Below are 21,938 nucleotides of genomic sequence, written 5' to 3' on the forward strand. Positions count from 1 at the left end.
CCAGCAATCCGGGTTTGAAAGAACTGTCCAGGGGGCATTCCTGCGCACACTAAAGTTTGAGAACCACCGAAGGCGGCAAATCCCCTGCAGTTGGATCAGTGTGCACTGTGGCAGCTTTGGCGGCATGTAAGAGGAACCACGGATGAACAAACCCCACTTTCAAACGTAGCAAGGGCAGAGGGTGGACACGTCACCCCGACCCCCAAACGGGGCCCAGGCGTGTTGTTCGGCGATCTGGCCACTGGAGGGCAGTGTGGCCACGTCCATCGCGCCGCCTCCGAGGGCTTCCGGGCCAGAGCGGCCGCGGGAGGACGAGAGCGAAGCCGTAGCGAGAATCTCGCTCCACGCCGCAACCTCTTGCAGGAGCCTCAGCTCACCGGCGCCTCGCGTTCTGAGCCGCCGAGGAAGCTCAGCCGCTGCAGCCCCGGCCCCTATCTCTCCCCCGGGCTGCCTCGCGCCTCCCGCTCCCCTCGCAGGTCGGGCCTAGTGTGCGCGTCTGGATGGCCTCGCGCCTGGAAGGTTCGCGAGGCCCCAGGAGCCGCAGAGCACGCCGGGGAGGAGATCCCGGCAGGCCGGCAGGGGCAGAGCGCCAAGGAGGGCGGCGGAACCTTGGCTGCTTCCCGGGAGGCCAAGGGCAGCTCTCCCGCGTGATCCGCGCGCTGCCGAGCGCGTCGGCCATCTTGGCGGCCTCGCCCGGGCCCGCACCCGGCCCGGCTTTCGCCGCGGCGCCGACGCCGGGGTGGCGACGGGAGAGCGCAACCACGAAGCTCGGCCGCGGGAGTGCGTGGACATCGCAGAAGCCCAGGAGAGCCCTGGACCCTGCTGGCTTCCCGGGGGTGCTGGGAAACGCCACCCCAGTAGCCGCCGCGAAGGCAGGCCTGCACTCCGAGCCTCAAGTGAATCGGGTGGCGCCAGCCTGCCTTCTTCTTTTTGCCCCATATTCAAAGAGCGGAAAGTCGGAGGCTCTTAAAGTAGGTCACAGCGGTCAGCAGGTTTTTTTGGGGGCAGGCAAGTGACAGGGCCCAAAACCAGGCGTAGTATCTGGTTGCCTAAGATGCTTGGGCAACTCCTTCACCGGGGACACCAATCTCCGAGCCAGAGATCAGGGACTGGCCCCCGGGAGCTGGCTCCAGGCGGCCGATGCATTCCAGTCCCTGTCCACCATGGGGACTTGAGATGCCATTCTGAGGAGCCCCAGGCCCCCACCACGCCTGTTGCCTGTCTAGCTTAGTTCACACATGGATGCTCTCTCTCTGGCAGTTGGGTATTTCTCAGGTTCCAGAACATCCGTTCATCTTATCAGTCCTTCAAGGTTCAGCTTAAAGATCAGCTCCACTAGGAAGCCTTCTTGGATTTCTCCTGTTAGTTTCCAACGGAATCCGTCTCCTCCCTTCTCTGCACACCTTGAGAAGCAGCAGTAGCTGCAGCCGTAGGCTCTCCTGTTTTTTCCTTACAGTGTTTGTTGCTGCATACTCTCTCACTGAATTGTTTAATTGTGAGACCCCGTGAGGGTCGGGACCCTGTGATGCTGGCCGGGAAGCGGTTGTTGCAAGGGGAATCATGGGATTATTGAATGGGTTTTGATCTGGATTTTGGTGTTGGAAATCAAATTCCCAAATGTTTTCAACCTTGGGTAAAGGAACATGTAATGGTGTTTTCTTAAAGCTGTAATGGAATCCTTTTGTGTGTTTAATTGCTTTAAGTTATTTTAGTAGAAATGTCAGGGTGCCGGAGGAACAAAAGCCATGGGTCTGAGCCCAAGCAAGAAGAACCACTGAGCCTGTGCTGGGTGCTTCCTCTGCGTGGCCTCAGGGTCAGGACCTGTCAGATGGGATGGCAGGCTGCGGTCCGGCCCCAGGGTCCAACCAAGGAAGCTCCTGGGGCTGGGACTGGGCTTGAGGCTGTGATTTCGGACTCCTCGCTGATACTTCAGAGGAGGCAAAAGAAAGTGCCTCGACAGCCTTGGAGAAGCCTGGAGCTAAAGGAGAGATCCTTACTTTTTCCTTTTAAAATAATAAGCCAAACGCTCTCCCATGAAGGAGCCCAGAAAACCCCGTTCATGCCTCACCCACAGATGATTTGTTGAATGCTCATTAAGGGGAAAACAAAGAGGTGGTTTTGTTTATTTATTTAAAAGGAAAAATAAATGAGCTGTGACAAAACAATTTGAAACCAGGCCCCTCTGAGACCTGGGCTTTCACTTCCTTGATGGGAAGTAAAACAGAGAATCGAATCCCCCTCCAAATAAAAGTGAAGTTAATAATCAGACAGCTCGAGCCCTGGCCACATCCTGTCGGCCCCTCCCTCCCTGGGCTCTCTGTTTATAGCTGCAGAGTGCTTTCCCTTCAGAGCCCAAGCCGGCTTAACCCTTTCCTCCCCATCCAGGGAAGCCCAACGCTGCTCTGAGACTGGAGGTGGGCTCCTCACACCCCCTGGTGCTGGCCTAACCTCAGCAAACGGTGGCTCTACCCAGGCCTGCTGGCATGGGCCTGTGTCACCCACAGGGCAGCCAGCTTGGATTTGAGTGATACTCTCTGCTTGTCCTGCACAAAGCCTGAAAGTGTAACATTTCCTCTCCACACCTCCAGGGGAAGACTAAGTCAACCCATTCCCATTCCAGACTCCATGCAGCTTCTATAGCCTGGTAGACTCCAGAAAGCTGCATTCTGACAGAGGCACAAATCTTTGGGGTTTCTGGTCTGTGCTGAGAGCAGCACTCTGTGCATGTCTCTGGACTACTTTCTGTGAAAACTTTCCACTTCCTTCAAATGCCTTCCATTGTAGTAGCATGTTGATTTCTTCCAGAACCCCATGGGGTCAATAGTAGCACATCCCACTGGGCAGAGGAGGGCCCCTTGCTAAATTAATTTTGAGTTTTCTACTGTTCTAAGCAACAACTCTGCCCTATAGGGCCATAGTTATCCTCATTTTACAGAGGAGGAAACAGGGGTTAAGTACTTTGCCGAACGTTACAGAGCTAATACATAGCAGAGCTAGGATTTGAACCCAGGCATTCTGGCTCCAGTGTGCCCTTAGTCTCTGCACTCAAGGTTTAGCAGCCGGAGATTCCTCTCTTCTCTGGAGCCAGGGGGCTTTCAGAAGCTTAGGATAATCTTATGAATGCATTGTGACCGTCCCAAAGCCCAAGAACCTTTTGAGAACATTCCTGAGCTTTGTCTTGGGCTGACCGGCCTCCTTTCTTGTTTCCTCCTATGGAAGAATAGGGAGCAGGTGGAGCCAGTGCAGGGCTCTGTCCATTCTCTTCCAGGATCAGCAGCGTCAAGATGTGGCTGGATGTGAATCCTCCATCCCTTCGTCTGGCTGGCAGAAGACTTAGAGCAAGAACCCAAATACTTCGTGTGGCTGCTCTGACAGTGGTCTGGATGACCTTCTGCTTAGGTTCCCTTGTCTCCTCCAGTCTTGTCACCTGAAGTCCCAAACACCGTCTTCTGGCTGAAGCTTGTCTTCAGGAAGCCACCCACCCAGTAGCCTGGGGCATGAACTGGCTGTGCACCACCTGCCTCTCCTGGGAGTTCTGCGTGCCATGGCTCCTTGATTTCTTCTTATAACTGTCTCTCTTGCCTGGCCACCTTTGCACGGCCATTTGGCAGGGCCTTTGCACCAGTGAAGGTATGTTGTGTTGCCCCTGGTGTATGGAGGCCTTCGGGGACCGCTTGCCTGAGACTTAGCTCCTTTTTGGGAGATGTTGCCAAGCCCAGGGTCTGCTGTCTGTCTGGAGCACCCTGAACCCCGTCTTTGGGAAGGGTTGGTCTGCTGCAGGTCTGCTTTCTGGGGATGCATTTTGACATGCAAAGCCATGGACCAGAGTGGGCAGTGCCTTACTCTTCATTTTCCAGCTAATTCTTCAACTAGAGAGAGCTGTGGTGGCCCCATCCCAACTGCCCTGTTCTTCTCAGAGCCTGGGCAGCTCCTCTGGCTGGGGGGTGCTGAGCCATGGCTTCTGTGACACTTGAAGGGGCTGACACCCAGCAGGGTACCTGGCCCAAAGGGGTTTCAGAGGATGTGTGCCTTGATTTTTGTTTAATTTAAATGTTTAAGAAAAGCATTCAAATTCAAACAGAGTGTTCACAGTGGGGTGGCTCTACTGTGGGCCTCTCAGAGGCTTAACAGCCACCAAAAAAACCATGTATTAGACCCACCGTGTTGCAGTTCTTACTGTGCTAGGCACTGGACATACTGATCTCATTCACCCTCACGCCCTGGGAAATGGGGAATGGGGGATGTGTAAGTATCCCCATTTTCCTGTTGTGAAAAGTGAGGTCAGAAAGGTTGAGTAGCTTGCCTACCCTGCTATCATGGCTTTCTGCTGAGGGGAAAAAAAAGTTCATTGTGCTTTAAAAATACATTGAAACCAATTTTAAAGTGATTTTTACTGAGCTTAAAAGCAGTGTCAAAATGGACATCAGTCCTTCTGCCTGCACTCTTCCAGCCCAAGAGGCCCAGAGGGGCAGGGCCCTACTCTTGGTCCCCACATAAGTGTGGGGAGGGCTGTGTAGCTTGCCTTTCTGACCTCGGGTGGGGGTGTCCATCTGTTCTCCAGCCCTCTCCGACAGGTTTTTCCATAGCTTCATTTCTTGTCCAAGAACACGTGTCTATAGGAAGTACATATTGTATTGCAAGAGCTAGTAAGACAAGAATCATTGAGTTAAAACTTTTTTAGTTTTTCTGAACTTAAAACATTTTATTATAGAAAATTTCAAATATATGCAGGAGACAGAGTAATATGGTGAACCCCATGTACCCACCCAGTCTCAGCATCACCAACTCATGGCCAAACTTGTTCATCAGTGCCACCATCCACCTCCCTACCTTCTGTACAATTCTGAAGTATATCCTATATATCACATCATATCATTTCATCTGTCAATAGTTCATTCCAGGCCGGGTGTGGTGGCTTATGCCTGTAATCCCAACACTTTGGGAGGCCGAGGTGGGCGGATCACTTGAGGTCAGGAGTTTGAGACCAGCCTGGCCAATATGGTGAAACCTTGTCTCTACTAAAAATACAAAAATTAGCCGGGCATGGTGGCGTGTGCCTGTAGTCCCAGCTACTTGGGAGGCAGGTGCATTGTTTTAACCCGGGAGATGGAGGTTACAGTGAGCCGAGATTGTGCCACTTCACTCCAGCCTGGGCGACAGAGCAAGACTCTGTCTCAAAAAAAAAAAAAAAAAAAATTCATTTTGTATCTCCCAATAATAGACTCTTGTTAAGCTTAGCCACATTATCATTATTCCACCTAAAAATTAATAATACCCCCTAAACATTACCAAGATTCTACTGGTGTTCAGCTTTCCCAAAACACTTTCAAATTCTTTGCTTTTCTACTTACTGAAATGAAAATAAAAATAAAAATCAGCCCCCAAATAAAAATTTCTCAGCATTTGGTCATCTCCTTACAATCCCGCTCACAAAAGGACAGATTTCTGAATCTGGGCAGAAATACCCAGTTATTAAGTCTGAGGTGATGACCACACTGAAATCTCCTGCTGCAGCTCCCTGTTCAGCCAGCACCTTCCACATACTGGGTGCTAGGTCAGTATGGGCTCCGTTTCACATAAGGATGAACACATGCAAGGGTGAGGATGCAGCCAGGTTGAGCTAATTAGGGGAGACTGGAGCGCAGCCCCCCGTGTCCTCCCACCCACACAGCCGCCCTGGCTGCGAGTGCCTGTCCTTGGCTTTCCCGGCCAGTGCTCCACCCGCCAGCTGCCTGGGCCTCCTCTGGGACCCTCTTCTCTCTCTTGCTTGGGATACTTGACTATGCTCCAGTGGCTCTATGGAATCCCACTTTGTGGGGCCTCCAGGGCTCTTCTTGGTCTTGCCAATTGCTGTTTAACATACAACAAAAGTTGACTGGGTTCCTTTTTTTTTGAGGGAGAGCTCATATTCATCAAGAGTGTGCCAAGTGCTTTGATCATCTGTCCTCACAGCAACCCCAGGAGATGGGTATTGTTGTCATCGCTACTTCATAAAGGAGGAGACGGAGGCAGGTAAGTCCTCTACTTGCCTAGGAGGGGGCAGTGCCAGACTCTGAATATGGTCAGCCTGAACATCGAGCTGGTGTGCTCCATGGCAATATATTGGTTCCCAGCTCTTAAGACTCCTTTAAAAAACTACTAGGCAACTCGGCCCAATACTGGGCACGTATTCTTTTGAGGACAAATCTCGACAAGCTGGGATCTGCTGTCACCTTGCACTTTTCCTGAAATTTCCACGTCTTTCAAAACAGATAGAGCATGACTTCTAAATATACACACACTTATTAGGAGATTAGTTCAGTTGAATAGAATACATTTTAGGTATTTCAGCCTATAATTTCCTGGTTTGTCTTTTTTCATGGTTAAAGAATAGTTTGAGTTATAGATTATATGACTGTGACAGGTTGAAGGTTAGGAGGGATGGCAAGAAGCTGAGTATGTAAGGCCACAACCTAGACATCATCCTTCTGCACTTTTTTTGATAGAAAAAAAAGTTACTTTTGGAATGTACAGAAGTATCAGGGTCAAGTACATAAGAATTTTTGGAGGGAGATGGGCTGGCATGAGTACCATTTTCCTTGTCCTAGCTAATCAGAGCTCAGGGTGTGGCTGAACTTTGGAGGAGCAGGATAAGGTGCTTGGTCAGCCGCCTGTCTATGGGGATCCTGCCTCACCCACTGAGGACAGCCTGGGCATTGCACAGCTGGGCACTAAACCCAACACCCATGTGTTACTTTCTTTGCTTCTGGATTTTGCCTGGGTTTGCTTCAGCTTTCTCCCAACTCCTGCTCCCTTAGGGAAATGAAGAGTGGGTAGAGGTTTGATTAAGTAAGAAAACTGGAAAAACCAAAGCAGGCATGGAGAAGGGAAGCATTGACAGAATTGCAGAAGACAGAGAACAATTAGAAGGCTGAAAGAAGCCAAGCCAATAAAGGACTAGCATCTTCCATAAGTTTTCATGGGGTTTATGGACACAAGGCATTGAGGCATTGAACTTCAAGAAGCTGTTTGCCAACCAAAACAATGGTTGTGGCTATCTTTAGGCTCCCTTGGGAACACCTGGAAATTAATTTAAATCATTTTAGTTATTAAGAAAAGTTGCATTTGCTGGGATTTCTCTGGCTTTGCATAGAGGTGGGTATGCCAGTCTGCCATGGACCTCTGTTTTTCCAGGAATGGTGTGTTTGAGTTAGATGAGCCCTTATCCACAGAAAGGTGGCTGGGCCAGACCTCTCTCTAGAAGATGAAAAGCTGATCACACCACTCTACTCGTACCTAATATTCTTCTGGCACAGGGCTCCTGCTCACATTCTCCAGTGAGCCAGCCATAGGGTACCATGATGGCAGCCACCCTACTCTGGGGTGAGTTGGACTGGTTTTTGGCCTTGTCCCAGGAAGACTAGCCCTTTCTCTGCAACAGACTAACAGCGGGGGTGAGGTGGGAAAATTGTAGGAAACACAAAGGCGAGAAAGGAAAGCTTGCTTTTCCAGGACTGTCCTTATTCAGTGTTAGGAAGAGTCTGAAATCCTCACACATACAAAAGCCCTAAGACTCACTTGTAGCCACCCAGAACACTACTGAGTGGATTTGGTTGGGGATCAGGGCAGTTGTTTTAAATTCACTGCTACCTCTTTTTCTCTCCTGGGTCTTTTTTTTTTTTTTTTTTTTAAATTTTCAGGTGTTGTTTGCTTTGACATTCTTCTCTCTTTTCAGAATAGTTATAACTGGCCCCCACTTTATCATTCTCAGCTCCCTTCCCCACCTCACTCTGCCTTCTTAGCATAATTTTGCTTTTCTTTTGGCCTGCCTTATTTTACATCTGGATTCCTGGATGATTTATTTTGTCTGTTTCTTGAATTCTCATCTTCTCCCATTTCTTAGAGGTTTTTGGGAATTTTTTTCCCCCTTTCAGCTTCAGTTCTTTTCCCTAAAGCTTTCCTTGGGTCACACGGCTTTTATTCTTGTTCATCTGTTTAAGCAGAGCTGGCAAGGAGGAGGCCACAGCCGGCAGGCAGAGCCACAGCAGCAGAAGAGGTCTTGGGAGCCTGAAGATTCTCCTCCCAGCCCTGGTGTCCTTCTGGGGAGGGGGATGGGGACAGTGCTGCTCTCCCTGTTAGGGCTGATGTTGTCTGCCAGGCCTGGGCTGAGGGTTAGGGCAGATGGTGTCTCCTCCACAGTGTGTGGGCCTGGGACTCCGTGGCTCAGGGAGGCAAAGGAATCCGTCCTTCGGGCTGTGGGTTGGAGGATTAACCAGGTTAGACCAGGAAAGGCTGGAGCTCCATGGAGTTGCACCCACTGGGAATATATTTCTTGCAAAACTCAGTGCTGTGTTTGAAGAACTTGCAGCATAGGGACTGACTCTTGGGACCCGAGTCTGGGTTTCCTTCAATTCTGACTCAGTGACTGAAGTTGACCTGGGCATCCAGAGGTGTCTGCTGGGGAGACAGAGGCAGTTTTCCAGTGGAAAGTCCTTTCTTCCCACTGTCCCCGCCCTTGGCCAGTGGGCATTTTGAGGGTGTAGGGGGAATGCTAGAAGAGGCTGGTAATTGTGGGGTGTATTAAAGACTCTTGGCTGCTGGGCAAACCCCACCTGTGGGAGGCTCTGAGGGTCAGCCCTGGTACTGATGAGGTGGGTGGCACTTCTTGGTGGGCATAGTGGCAGAGAAATCCTAGAAGTTGCAACCACACCCCTCCCTGTCTGGAGTGGTGGGGTGGGGTGGGAGCATCCTGGGCCCTGCTCCCCAGCTGTCCGAGGCAAATCGACTGGAGTCCATCTGGCTATCCCCACTGGTCTAGGCATGCTTCCCATCCTGGGGCATCAGTCCTCAGCGGGTGCGGCTGAGGGGCTGGTGGATCAGCTCTGCCTGGGCACACCCGGAGCTGAGCGGCATCCTGGGGTGAGGGGACTCAAGAGCTCCTGGTAGACACCCACTGGACTGCCTTATCTTTTCTAGGCCCTGTGCTGATGGTGGCCACCTGCTTCTCTGGCAAGTGTGGTTGAGGGCCGTTTCCATAGGCACACCTTGCTCTCTTTCTGGGTCCCATCTGTTCTTCATCATCATCTTCATCAATGCACAGTGTTCCCTGTCACTTGAGGGAAGTGCTGTTGCTTATATAAAGGCTTGAGACAACTCTTTGCTTACATTTTATATTTTGTTTATGTTTTCTAAGCCTTCAGTTCTGGAGTCCAACTCTCAGGGTCCGGCATCCTTTAAGACTCGAAAAGCATAAACTTCAGGAGGCCAAAGGCCCTTACTCCTAGGCCCTGTGGATTTGGTTTATCTCTGATTCCAGGCAGTGCCTCCTAGTCTATGTAGAGGGCTATAATCAACAGGAGGAATGACTAGGGGATGGATGATAAATGTTCTTCCAAGTTGCTCCCCTTGACTCTGGCAGGAGAGCTGGGGGCAAAGACCCAGCCTCTTTGACACAGAAATTCAGGTGAGGATTAGGATTCCAGCAGCCTCCTGCTCCTTCCCGCCCAGGCCGCCTCACTCCTAGTTGGGCCCCAAGTACAGCCTCCTGAAATCTGTCCATGTCTGTGCCTCCTCATTCCTGCCATCTCGCTCTGCCTTCCCTCTTCCCACGCACTAGCACCACGCTGTATAAATATTGACACCCCGGGCTGGCAGGAATCTTTCTCCAGCTGCTTCCCTGGTCTCTGGGAGAGCTTGTTTCCTCACCCAGCAGCTGCAGCAGATCTGGTTGCCTTTGGTCAGACAAGAGCAGGCCCTGGTTTGGGGGCCCACAGTACCCCAGAGTGGAGGGTGCAGTTGGTGGGAGAAACTTAGCACTAAAGAAGTCACAGGGCTGTGGCAAAGACCCGTCCTCTCTCTCTCCCCCACCGGCTGTCCACATGGCGACCCTCCAAGAGCTGTCTGATCCCTGCTCTGGCTGGGGAGGTTCCTGTTTCTCAAAAGAACAGCTCCTCAGGGCAGAGTTGGCCATACAGGGCCTTGCTAGGGAGTCGTGGAGGATAATTCCAAAGCAAACTCGCTGATGCTAGGACAAAATAGTACCTTGGTTTACCTGTGAACACTTTACTGTTTACTAGTAAGTGTGAATCCCTTGATTTGCCCTGAAGACCCCACAGTTTAGAGCAAGACCCTCCTGGATTATCTGCAAGTCAGGCCTCTCACCAGCATCTGCCCCAGGCCACCCTCCCTCCCACCAGTCCCTGCCAGTCTTTCCGCCTCAAGGGTAGAGAGAGGAGAGGACAGACGCTCCTTCTCCCACCTTCCTTGGTGACCCAGCCAAGGAAGCAAACTGGCACTTGGGTTCCCATGGGCTGGGCACCATGCACAGTACTTCCCCATGTTCTCATGTAGTTATTCAAGTCTCGGGCACAGCAGGTATCTTAGCTTCCTCATGCATGTCTCCTCTTTCTGCCAGCAAACAGCAGCAGCCATGTAGTAGCAAGCCCCCAGATACAGAGCCCAGACTTTCTCTAGTCCTGAGTTCAGCCGGGAACCTCTTGAGAGCCAGCCAAGGACTGGACATCAATCTCAGCTGCTCACAGTAGGTGCAGGTCACCTTCTGCCACCTCCTGCTCCTGTGCCTCAATTTCCCTTACATCTGTGGGAGGTCATTAACCTGTGCTTCATAAAGTATTTCAAATTTAGCAAAAAACAAGTTTGAAAAAAGCAACGTCATTTCTTTCTTTTTTTTTTTTTTTGATGGAGTCTTATTCTGTTGCCCAGGCTGGAGTGCAGTGGCACTATCTCGGCTCACTGCAACCTCCGCCTCCCCGGTTTAAGCAGTTCTCTGCCTCAGCCTCCGAGGTAGCTGGGATTACAGGTGCCTGCCACCACACCTGGCTAATTTTTTGTATTTTTAGTAGAGACAGGGTTTCACCGTCTTGACCAGGCTGGTATTAAACTCCTGACCTCATGATTCACCTGCGTGAGCCTCCCACAGTGCTAACATTACAGGCGTGAGCCACCACACCAGGCCAAAAAAGCAACATCATTTCAAATCCTTTTTCTAGTTATAGGGATTGGGGTGGCAGAAGAGATTGTTCAGGTATCAGGGACTAAGGAGAATGTGTGTTCAGTGCTTTGGGGAAGCTGGGGAGGAGGTAAACAGGGTTTAAAAGGCCTGGATTTTATATCCAACAACCCCTAAAATTCAAGTAATAGAGCCATTGGAGGTGTGTGTGTGGGATTGGGTAGGGGTTCTCATGGGGGCCAGGGACAAAGACCCCAGTTTCCCTGCACTCACACTTGTGCGGGAAAGAAAGCAAACAGATCTCTCTCTCTCTCTCTCTCAGTGGGTAAGGTACATGGAGAAAGGCAGGAAACTGCAATTCGAAAGCCATGCATTTGTGAGATACTCCTGCTGCCTGCCTGTCTCTCCAGCCCCCCAAAGTAAAACAAAACCCAAATAAAAGCCTGACCCGGCAGATATTAATGCTATAGAGCCAGGGTTGGTGTGCAGGCAGCCACCCCCTTCTTCCCCCTTCTGTTTCTATAAGTGGCTGAAATAAATTTAGCGAAACAACCCCACCCGTCTGAGGGCCTAAGATTTCAGAGCAGTGGGATTCTCTATCCTGAAAACCCATTTTTCAGAGCTGAGAGCTTTTTGTTTAAATTCCTTTTGGGAATGGAATGCTCTCGATCTAAAATAATTATTATACTGCAGTCATCTATTCCTCATAGATGAATGCTTTGACACAGTATAGCTTGCTGAAAAGCTGATCTACAAATGCTCTGCAGCTTGAGATTGTCAACTCTATGGGGACAATGCCTAGTTGGATCTGTTGGGGTATTTATTGTAAGATTATTCTTCTAATGTTTGTACATATTCAGCCAAGTCCCTCTGTTGTCTGTCATAGAGGACACTGATTGTGGTTGGCTAAGTTAGCGAAGTAGAGAAGTACTAAATCTTCATTTTTTTTTCCATGAATATTTATTGAGGGCCTACTATCTGTTAGGCACTAAGCCAGGCACTGGGAGTTCAGTTGAGAGCAGAGAGAGCCTGCTTTGATGGAGCATACATCCTAGTGGGAAGGGAATGTTAAAAAGTTAAATGACTACAAAAAACTGGCAACTAATGTTGTATTTTAAAATGAAAATGAAAGACTGAATGCTTTCCCCCTAAAATCAGGAACAAGGTCAGGGCATCTACTCTTACCATGCCTATTCAACACTGTATTGCAAATCCTGGATAGAGCAATAAGGCAAGAAAATGAAATATAATTCATATGTTAGGGAAGGAAGAAATTAAGTTATTCCTATTTATAGACAATATGTGCTTGTCTACATTAAAAACAAAAACAGGCCTGGTACAGGAGATCATGTCTGTAATCTCATCACTTTGGGATGCCCAGGCAGGAGGATTACTTGAGGACAAAAGTTAGAGACCAGCCTGGGAAACATAGTGAGATCCTATCTCTACAAAAAATTTAAAAAAACTAGCTGGAATGGTGGCATGTACCTATAGTTCCAGCTACTTGGGAGGCTGAGGTGGGAGGACTGCTTGAGCTCAGGAATTTGAGGCTGCAGTGAACTATGATTGCACCACAGCACTCCAGCCTGGGCAACAAGGTGAGACTCTATCTCAAAACAAAAACAAAACAAAAATAATAAAAACACCCCAAGTAATCTATCAAAAAAATCCTCTTACAATTAAAGTGATTTTGTGAGATCACAGGAGACAAGGTCAATACACAAAAATCAACTGAATTTCTGTAAACTAATAAACAAGTGGAGACCAAGATTTCAAAAGGCCAGGTGTGGTGGCTCATGCCTATAATCCCAGACTTTGGGAGGCTGAGGTGGGGAGGTCAACTGAGGTTGGGAGTTCAAGACCAGCCTGACCAACATTGAGAAACCCCGTCTCTACTAAAAATACAAAATTAGCTGGGTGTGGTGGCGCATGCCTGTAATCCCAGCTACTCGGGAGGCTGAGGCAGGAGAATCGCTTGAACCCAGTGGGGTGGAGGTTGCAGTGAGCCGAGATCACACCCTTGAACTCCAGACTGGGCAACAAGAGAAAAACTCCAACTCAAAAAAAAAAAAAAAATTATGATAGTTCTAAAAAATAGGAAATATTAGGTATAAATCTAATGAAACATATATAGAATCCCTGTGCTAAAAACTATAAAACAGCTGGGCATGGTACCACATGCCTGTGGTCCCAGCTACTTGGGAGGCTGAGGCAGAAGTATCACTTAAGCCCAGGAGTTTGAGGCTAGCCTGGACAACATAGCAAGACCCCATTTCAAAAAAAGATTAAAACTATAAAACACTGACGAAATCAAATAAGTCCTAACTAGACATACTATGTGCATGAATTAGAAGACTCAACATAGTAATTCTCCCTGTAGTGATTTAATGCATTTCCAATAAAAATCTCAGTAGGGTTTTTTTCCCTAGATATAGACAAGCTGATTCTGAAGTTTTTATGAACAGGCAAAGGAACTAGAATAGCTAAAACAATTTCAAAATATAAGAAAAAAGTTGGAGGAATTACACCTTCTTAAGACTTAGTAAAAAGCTACAATAATTGATCGTGTAGTATTGGTGAAGGGGTGGACACAGATCAGTGGAACAAAATAAACAGACCTTACAAATATGGCCATCAAATTTTTGGAAAGGTGTAAAGGCAACTCAATGGTAAAATGACAGTCTTTTCAACAAATAATGTTGCGAGTGAAAATCCACAGGCAAAAAAAGAACCTCAAGCTAAATTTCACATCTTTATATAAAAACTAACTCTAAATGGATTAAAGATCTGAAGTAACTACTTTTAGGGCAGGATTCTAGGAACATGGCAGAGTAGCAAGCACCAGGAATGTTTCCCCTCTTAAGAAAACAATTGCAGTGGCAGAATCTGTCTGATACAACTATGTTGGAACTCTGGAGTCTATTGAAGGCTTGAAAATTCCAGGGGGAGGCTTGAACAGTAATTTGTGTTTAATTTTGGTCAATATCAGCTCTTAGAACAGTAGCAGCTACCCATCCCCCACGTCCAACCCTATGGCAGACAGCTGTGCATATGTTCCTGGAGTAGCCTGCACACAGCTTACAGGAGCCAGGATGGGCCAAAAGGACCCTGTCCTCCAAATATCAGGGTTTTATGCTCTGATTACTGCTTCTGATAACAGAGATGTAGACAATGATGCAGGTGGCCATTGTTGTTGCACCTTCTCCCATCATTTTTTTTTTTTTTTTTTTGAGACGGAGTCTCGCTCTGTTGCCCAGGCTGGAGTGCAGTGGCTGGATCTCAGCTCACTGCAAGCTCCGCCTTCTGGGTTTACGCCATTCTCCTGCCTCAGCCTCCCCAGTAGCTGGGACTACAGGCGCCCGCCACCTCGCCCGGCTAGTTTTTTGTATTTTTTAGTAGAGACGGGGTTTCACCGTGTTAGCCAGGATGGTCTCGATCTCCTGACCTCGTGATCCGCCCGTCTTGGCCTCCCGAAGTGCTGGGATTACAGGCTTGAGCCACCGCGCCCGGCCATCTCCCATCATTTTTTATTTTTATTTTTATTTTTGAGATGGAGTCTTGCTCTGTTGCCCAGCCTGGAGTGCAGTGGCGCGATCTTGGCTCACTGCAACCTCTGTCTCCTGGGTTCCAGCAATTCTCCTGCTTCTGCCTCCTGGATAGTTGGGATTACAGGCCCCCGCCACCATGCCCAGGTAATTTTTGTATTTTTAGTAGAGACGGGGTTTCACCATGTTAGCCAAGGTGGTCTCAAACTCCTGACCTCAGGTGATGCACCCGCCTTGGCCTCCCAAAGTGCTGGGATTACAGGCATGAGCCACCACACCTGGCCAACACCTTCTCCCATTGTTGCAAGCTCCTCCCCCTCTGTTGAACTAACTTATAGGGGATTTAAAGGGATGAAGGCCCCCTTTTAAAAAAAATCAACTCTTCATTTCTCTCTTTTTCCCCTTTTTGGAGCCAGATATTAAAGACTAGGACATTCAAAAACAATTACATACATGGGCAAATTTGAAAATGAATGCCCATGCATGATCAGAGAAAGGCACAGGCTCAGAATAGATCTCAGAAGACCTCACATTTATACCTCAGGCTGATCCTTGGCACAGAGAGCCTACAACAATAATTTAAAAAAACATTTACCAAACCCAGCAAACCTTGATGAAGGGGAAGAATCTGATTTCTAGAATTACCACATTATTAGATTGAAATGTTCAGTTTTCAACAGCAACAAAAATCACAAGACATACGAGAAACACGAAAGCACGGTCCATCCAAAAAATAAATCAACAGAAACTGTTCCTGAAAAATAACTGATGGCAGATCTACTAGATAAAGACTTTAAAACAACTGTCTTAAAGATGCCCAAAGAACTAAATAAAGATATGGAGATAGTCAAGAAAGAGATGTATGAACAAAATGGGAATAACAATAAAGAGATAGTAAGCCTAAAGTGAAAGTAAAAAGAAATTCTGGAGCTGAAAAGTACAATAACTAAAATGAAAAATTCACTTTAGGATTCAAAGACAGTTTTGAGGAAGCAGGAAAAAGAATCAGCACATTTGAAGACAGGACACTGGAAGTAATCAAGTCTAGGGAATAGAAAGGAAAAAGATTGAGGAAAGTGAATAGAGCCTAAAGGACCTGTGGAACACCATTATACACATAGTAGGAGTCCCAGAAGAATAAGAGAGAGAAAAGGGGAAAGAATATCTGAAACTTGGCTAAAAACTTCTGAAATTTGATGAAAGACATGAATATGAACATCCAAGAAGTTCAATGAACTCCAAGTAAAATAAAGAAACCCACACCAGGATACATTATAATCAGACTCTCAAAAGTCAAAGACAAAAAGAAAATCTTGAAGCAGCAACAAAGAAGTGACTCACATAAAATACCTTTTTTTTTTTTTTTTAATTAAAGACATAGGGTCTTCCTTTGTTGCCCAAGCTGATCTTGAACTCCAGATCTCAAGCAATCCTCCTGCCTTGGCCTCCCAAAGTGCTCGGATTTCAGGTGTGAAATCCCACTGCATCCCACTACAAGGGATCCTTAATGAGATTATTGGCAGATTTCTCATCAGAAATTTTGGAGATCAGAGGCAGTGGGACAACATATTTAAAATGTTAAAAGAAAAACAAAAATCAAACAAGAATACTATATCCGGAAAAACTGTCCTTCAAAAGTGATGGAGAAAGTAAGACATTCCTAAATAAACAAAAGCTGAGGGAATTCACTACCACTAGACTTGTCCTGTAAGAAATGCTCCAAGGGTGTCCTGCAAAGTAAAATAAAGAACAGTAGACAGTAACTTGAAACCATATGAAGAAATGAAGATCTCAATAACGGCAATTATAAGAGCTAGTATTATTGAAACAACAGTTTGTAAGTTTACTTTGTGACAAAATTTAAGAGACTGCTTTAAAAAACAATTATTAGTCTAAAAGCTAAAATTATTATAAATTTGGATTGTAATGCCACATTTGTTTTCTACATAATTTAAAAGACTAACACATTTAAAATAATTATTAGTTTCTATATTGGGGCACAAAATGTATAAAGACGTAATTATGTGATATCAGTAATCAAAAGGGATGCAGATGCAGCTGTAAAGGAGCAGAATTTTTGTATGTTTTTGAAGTTAAGCTGTTATAAATTCAAATTCGAGTGTTTTAACTTTAGGATGTTAAATGTAATCCCCATGGTAACCACAAAGAAAATACAATAGTCCCCCCTTACCTGTGGTTTCACTTTCTGTAGTTTCAGTTATCCACAATCAACCACAGTCTGGAAATATTAAATGGAAAATTCCAGAAATAAACAATAAGTTTTAAATTGTATGCTATTCTGAGTAATATGATGAAATCTCATGCTATCCTGCTCCATCCTGCCTGGGACATGAATCATCTCTTTGTCCAGTGTATCCACACCATATCTGCTACCTGTCCATCAGTCACTTGATAGCCATCTTGGTTATCTAATTGACTGCTGTGGTATCACAGCGCCTGTGTTCAAGGAATCTTTATTTTACTTAATAATGACCCCAAAATGCAAGAGTAGTGATGCTGGCAATTTGGAGAGGTCAGATAAAAGGCAATTTGGAGAGAACAAAGCAGTAAACTGCTTCAAGTGAAAAGGTGAAAATTCTCAACAAGGAAGAAGAAGCATATGCTTATATTGCTAAGATCTATAGTACGAATGAAAATTCTATCCATGAAATTCTGAAGGAAAAAAAATTGTCATAGTATATGGAGGGTTCAGTACTATCCCTGGTTTCCAGCATCTACTGGGGGTCTTGGAACATATCCTATATGGATAAAGGAAGGACTACTGTAGTTGTAGTATAAAAGAAAATGTACCAAAGAAAATGAGAAAGGAATTTAAATGTTTCACTATGGAAAATCAACTAACACAAAATAAGATAGTAGTGCAGAAAAATGAGGAACAATACAACTCTAAGGCATCTAGAAAACAACAGAATGACAGAACTAAGTCCCTTCTCATCAGTAATCACTTTAAATGTTAATTAAATGCCCCAATCAAAAGACAGTGATTGGCAGAATGGATAAACAGAAAATCTGATCCAACTATATGTTGTCTACAAAAGACTGACTTTAGATTTAAAGACACAAACAGATTGAAAGTAAAAGGGCAGAAAAAGATGTTTCATGCAAACAGTAACCAAAAGAGAGCAGGAATGGCTCTACTAATATTATATAAAATAGACTTTAAATCTAAAAAGGTTACAAGAGATAAGGACATTATATATTAATAAAATGCTCAATATAGCAAGAAGATAGAACAGTTATATACATTTATGCACCTAACAACAGACCATGAAAATATATAACACTTTCAGAAGAAAACAAAAAATCTTAATGACTTGCGGTTAGACAAAGATTTCTTAGCTGTGACACCAAAAGCCTGATCCACAAAAGGTAAAACTGATAAATTAGACTTCATTAAAATGAAAAACTTTTGCTCTGTGAAAGATCCTTTGCTTGGAGAGTTAAAAGATAAGGCACAGACATGAGAAGATAATTTGCACATCACATAAGCAACAAAGGAACTTTATGTATCCCGAATATGTAAAGAACTCTCAAAACTGAACAGTAAGAAAATGACCAATGAAATGACCCAACTAAAAAATAGGCAAAAGGTTTGAATAGACGCTTCACCAAAAAGTATATGCAGATGGCAAATAAGCATACGAAAAGATGTTCAACATCATTAGCCATTAGAGGAATGCAAACTAAAACCACAATGCGATACCACCACATACCTATTAGAATGACTAAAACAAAAAATAATAATACTGTTAAGTGCTGGTGAGGATGTGGAGTAAGTGGAAACTCTCATATGTTGTTGTTGGAAATGCAAAATAGTATAGCCACTTTGGAAAATGATTTGGCAGTTTTGTATTAATTTCAACATATAGTTACCATGTGACCCAGAAATCTCACTCCTAGTTACTTACCCTAGAGAAATAAGAACTTGGCCAGGTGCGGTGGCTCATGCCTGTAATCCCAGCACTTTGGGAGGCTGAGGCAGGTGGATCCCAAGGTTGGCAGATCCTGAGGTCAGGAGATCGAGACCATCCTGGCTAACACGGTGAAACCCCATGTCTACTAAAAATACAAAAACAAAATTAGCTGGGCGTGGTGACGGGCACCTGTAGTCCAAGATACTCGGGAGGGTGAGGCAGGAGAATGGTGTGAACCCAGGAGGCAGAGCTTGCAGTGAGCCAAGATTGCGCCACTGCACTCCAGCCTGGGTGACAGAGTGAGACTCAAAAAGAAAAAAAAAAAAAAAAAAAAAAGAAATAAGAACTTGTGTTCACACAAAAACCTGTACATGAGAGTTTATTGAAACTTTATTCATAGTGGCCCAAAGCTGGAAATAATCCAATGTCCAACAGGAAAATGGATAAACTATTGTATAAGCGCACCGTGAAGTACTGTTTATCAATAAAAAGGAATGATCTATTGATACATGCAACAACATGGTTAAATATCAAAGGCATATGCTGCATAAAACCAAACATACAATATGATTCCATTTGTATGACATTCTGGGAAGACAAAACTGCGATGACAGAGAACAGATCAGTGGGGTTGCCAGGGATTAGAGATGGAGAAAGTTTGAACGCAAAGGGATAGTATGAGGGAGTTTTTGAGGGGTGATGGAACTGTTGTGTTTCCTGATTGTGGTGGTGGTTACATGAATCAATTCATAAGTTAAAATTAATAGAACTGTATGCCAAATAAAGATCAATTTTACTGTATGTTAAATTGAAAAGTAAAAAAAAAAGTTATAGGAATGAATGTATACTCACAAACTGAAATAACTACTTTGAAGGAAATGAACATTCCATGAGAGCCTAGGAGAGAGGAGGGACACTGTTATGTGATGAAGGAAAGCATCAGGAATGTTTTCCCTGAGGAAGTGAGGCTTGAGTTGGGTTCTAAAGAATGATTTAGAATTTGGGCTAAAGGAAGGTTGATTCTCACAGAAGGATTTGCATGTGCAAAGGCCCCAGAGTAGGAGGAAGATGGCTCATTTTCATCTAAAAAGGACTAGAGCACAGGGAGTTCCCTGGAGGGTGGGAGAAGTGGTGATGGGGAGTGAAAAAAATCTAACCTGTAGTAAGAGTCATTATGCCTGACTGCTCTAGGTGGGGCCTAGGTTAGGGCGAGTGGAGAGGTGTAGCTGTGGGCTGGCCTTATAACTTCACTGACAGTTGGAACATCTTACAGAGACCTGGGCAATTAGACCCCCCAGGGCAATGCTGGACCTGGGACTGCATTCTCAGTAGTCCTTGCAGGAGGCGGTCTGCTCCCAAACCCAAAGATTCCAGACACCCTGCAGGGCCACATTTACGATAGACCCTAAAGTGCCCTCTCCTGAGGCCCCTGTCTTGTTCAGGAGAATATTGACAGCTCAGTAATATACACTAAGCTTTCTGAGGGGCTTAAGGACTTTGAGAGATAAGACTCTGGCTTTTATAGACTACCACAAGGCCCCAGTGATGTAGTTGTTTACAGAAATACTTGTGTCAATAATCAGGTATTTTTCAGATGTGGGCAACAAATCCCCATCACCCTACCCTGAACCACTTTACTGTCCCCCAGGCTCCAAGCCCAGGGCCCTCTCCCCATTTCCAGGCCTCAGGGCCTGCCTTATCCAGGGCTGGGGATGGAGGCTAGAGAGTGACACAGATCAACTTATAAGTTGTCAGTTGGCCATTTAATGGAAGTCTACACCGAATAATCCTTTGCCAAGTGAATAGCCCCGGAATTTGTTTTGTGGTGTAATAAGGGTTGCCAAATGCCTTAGTTTACATACAACAGCCTGGCATATATTCAGTGAGGCATGACTCTAGGCACTTTATGGGCCAAATTTAGGCAGTTATCATGATTCCTATTTCAGAGATGAAGAAACTGAGGCCTTGGTCAGTGACTTGAAAAGTCACATAGCTAGAAAATGGCCAAGATTTGGATCCAGGACTGCCTAACTTCAATGTTCTGGCTCACTGATTCTCAAACATTAGTATTTGGGTCGTGAGATGGAAATTTACCAAAAATGCAGATTCTCGCTCCCATCTGGGCCGGGAAATCAGCATTCCAAACTTTAAATTAGGGGACTCCAGGGGTCTGTCTCTCTCCACCTGAAGAATTTAGGTGATTTTGCAAATGACCTGAAGCCTGAGAGGAAGTGCAACACTGCAGGGCTCTCAGGAGCGGGTACCCTGCTGACCCCTGTGACTAGGCCTAACCGTCTGGGTTCTGCGGCCCAGTGCTCTAGACTCTCACCTGCCCGGAGGTGCGCTTGGGGTCCAGATTGGCTGATGAATATGTATATCCGCAGCGCCTCCTTCACTCCGAAGACTTTCACTTTCCCCCTTGCACAAAACCGAACATCCCACCCCACCCCCACCTCCAAGCTAAAATACCTGGGCCACCCCTCCCCACGAAGGGACGCGCTCCAGGCGAATGGGGAGGACCCGGAAGTCGGGCCCGGGACGGAGGAGCCGGCCCACCGCCTCCCGGTCGGAAGCGGCAGTGCAGGTGAGGCCGCGGCCAGCCTCGGGACTGCGCGGGTAAGGAGCGGGAGGGCCGACTGCACCGCGAAGTTGGCGGGGGACGGCCGCGCACGCCTCGTCTCGGACTTCCTGTCCCGTAGGGGCTGGCCGCCCTCCCGCCACCCCAGGGCACCTGCCGACCACGTCTGGGCGGGGGCGGGCCGGCTCCCGCCCTCGGGCCCTCACCCCACCCCGGCCAGCCGCGGCGGGGACGTCGGGTCAGCGAAGGGTTAAGGGACTTGCTCCCTCCTCTCGGCTCCCTCACCCTTGGAAAGTCCCCGAAATGACGTTTCAACCCGACAATTTAAAAAAGAGTTTAATTATAGAGACAGGCTCTGGGAGCTGGAACAAACTCTCGGTCGGCGGGGCCGGTAAACAACTCGGGAGCGAGCGGGCTAGGCCAGCCGCAGCCTTGCGGAGCCCGCGCCCCTGGGGAGAGGGGGAGGGGAGGGCCGCCGGGAGTTGGAAAAGCCGAGGAAATTCGAGGAATCAGCTTTCTTTGGAAAAACCCACTTTGTAGCCATTCTGGGGCGCCTGATGGTGCTCCTGGCCGGTCCCGCAGCCTTGGAGCGAAAGCGGCGCCGCCCGATGCAGGGGCACAGCCGGTGCCCCGCGGGGACAGGCCCTGGGCCGGGAAGGGTCCCCGCCCGCTCCCAGTCCCCTTCCCCTTTGCTTTTTTCCAGCCCCTCCTCCGGTCCCCCAAGCTGAGCTTCGCGAACCCTCGGGAGTTAAAGACCCGCCGGCCCTTTCTTTTTGGGGGGTGGGGGAGCGGGAATGGGTGGAGGCCGGGGGAATAAAAAACCAAAATAGCTTCACATCAGAACTCAGACTAACCTTGTGGTTTCAACGCGCACCCTGCTCTGTCCTGAAATCTGGAACTCATTACCTCATCACCAAGAAACTGCACGAAAT

The 21,938-nt window shown here is 47.0% G+C and overlaps 1 long non-coding RNA gene across 1 annotated transcript; it reads right to left on the reverse strand.

The window, feature by feature from the left end:
- Nucleotides 1-2,112: 2,112 nt before the first annotated feature.
- Nucleotides 2,113-21,938, reverse strand: LOC105472881 (uncharacterized). Its single transcript, XR_003016047.2, has 4 exons — nt 21,861-21,938; nt 19,281-19,325; nt 18,423-18,573; nt 2,113-4,643 (listed from the first exon to the last, which is right to left on the reverse strand). It is a non-coding gene; the product is annotated as an uncharacterized lncRNA (long non-coding RNA).

Source organism: Macaca nemestrina, chromosome 7 (assembly GCF_043159975.1).
Source record: "Macaca nemestrina isolate mMacNem1 chromosome 7, mMacNem.hap1, whole genome shotgun sequence".
Classification (NCBI taxonomy): Eukaryota; Metazoa; Chordata; class Mammalia; order Primates; family Cercopithecidae; genus Macaca; species Macaca nemestrina.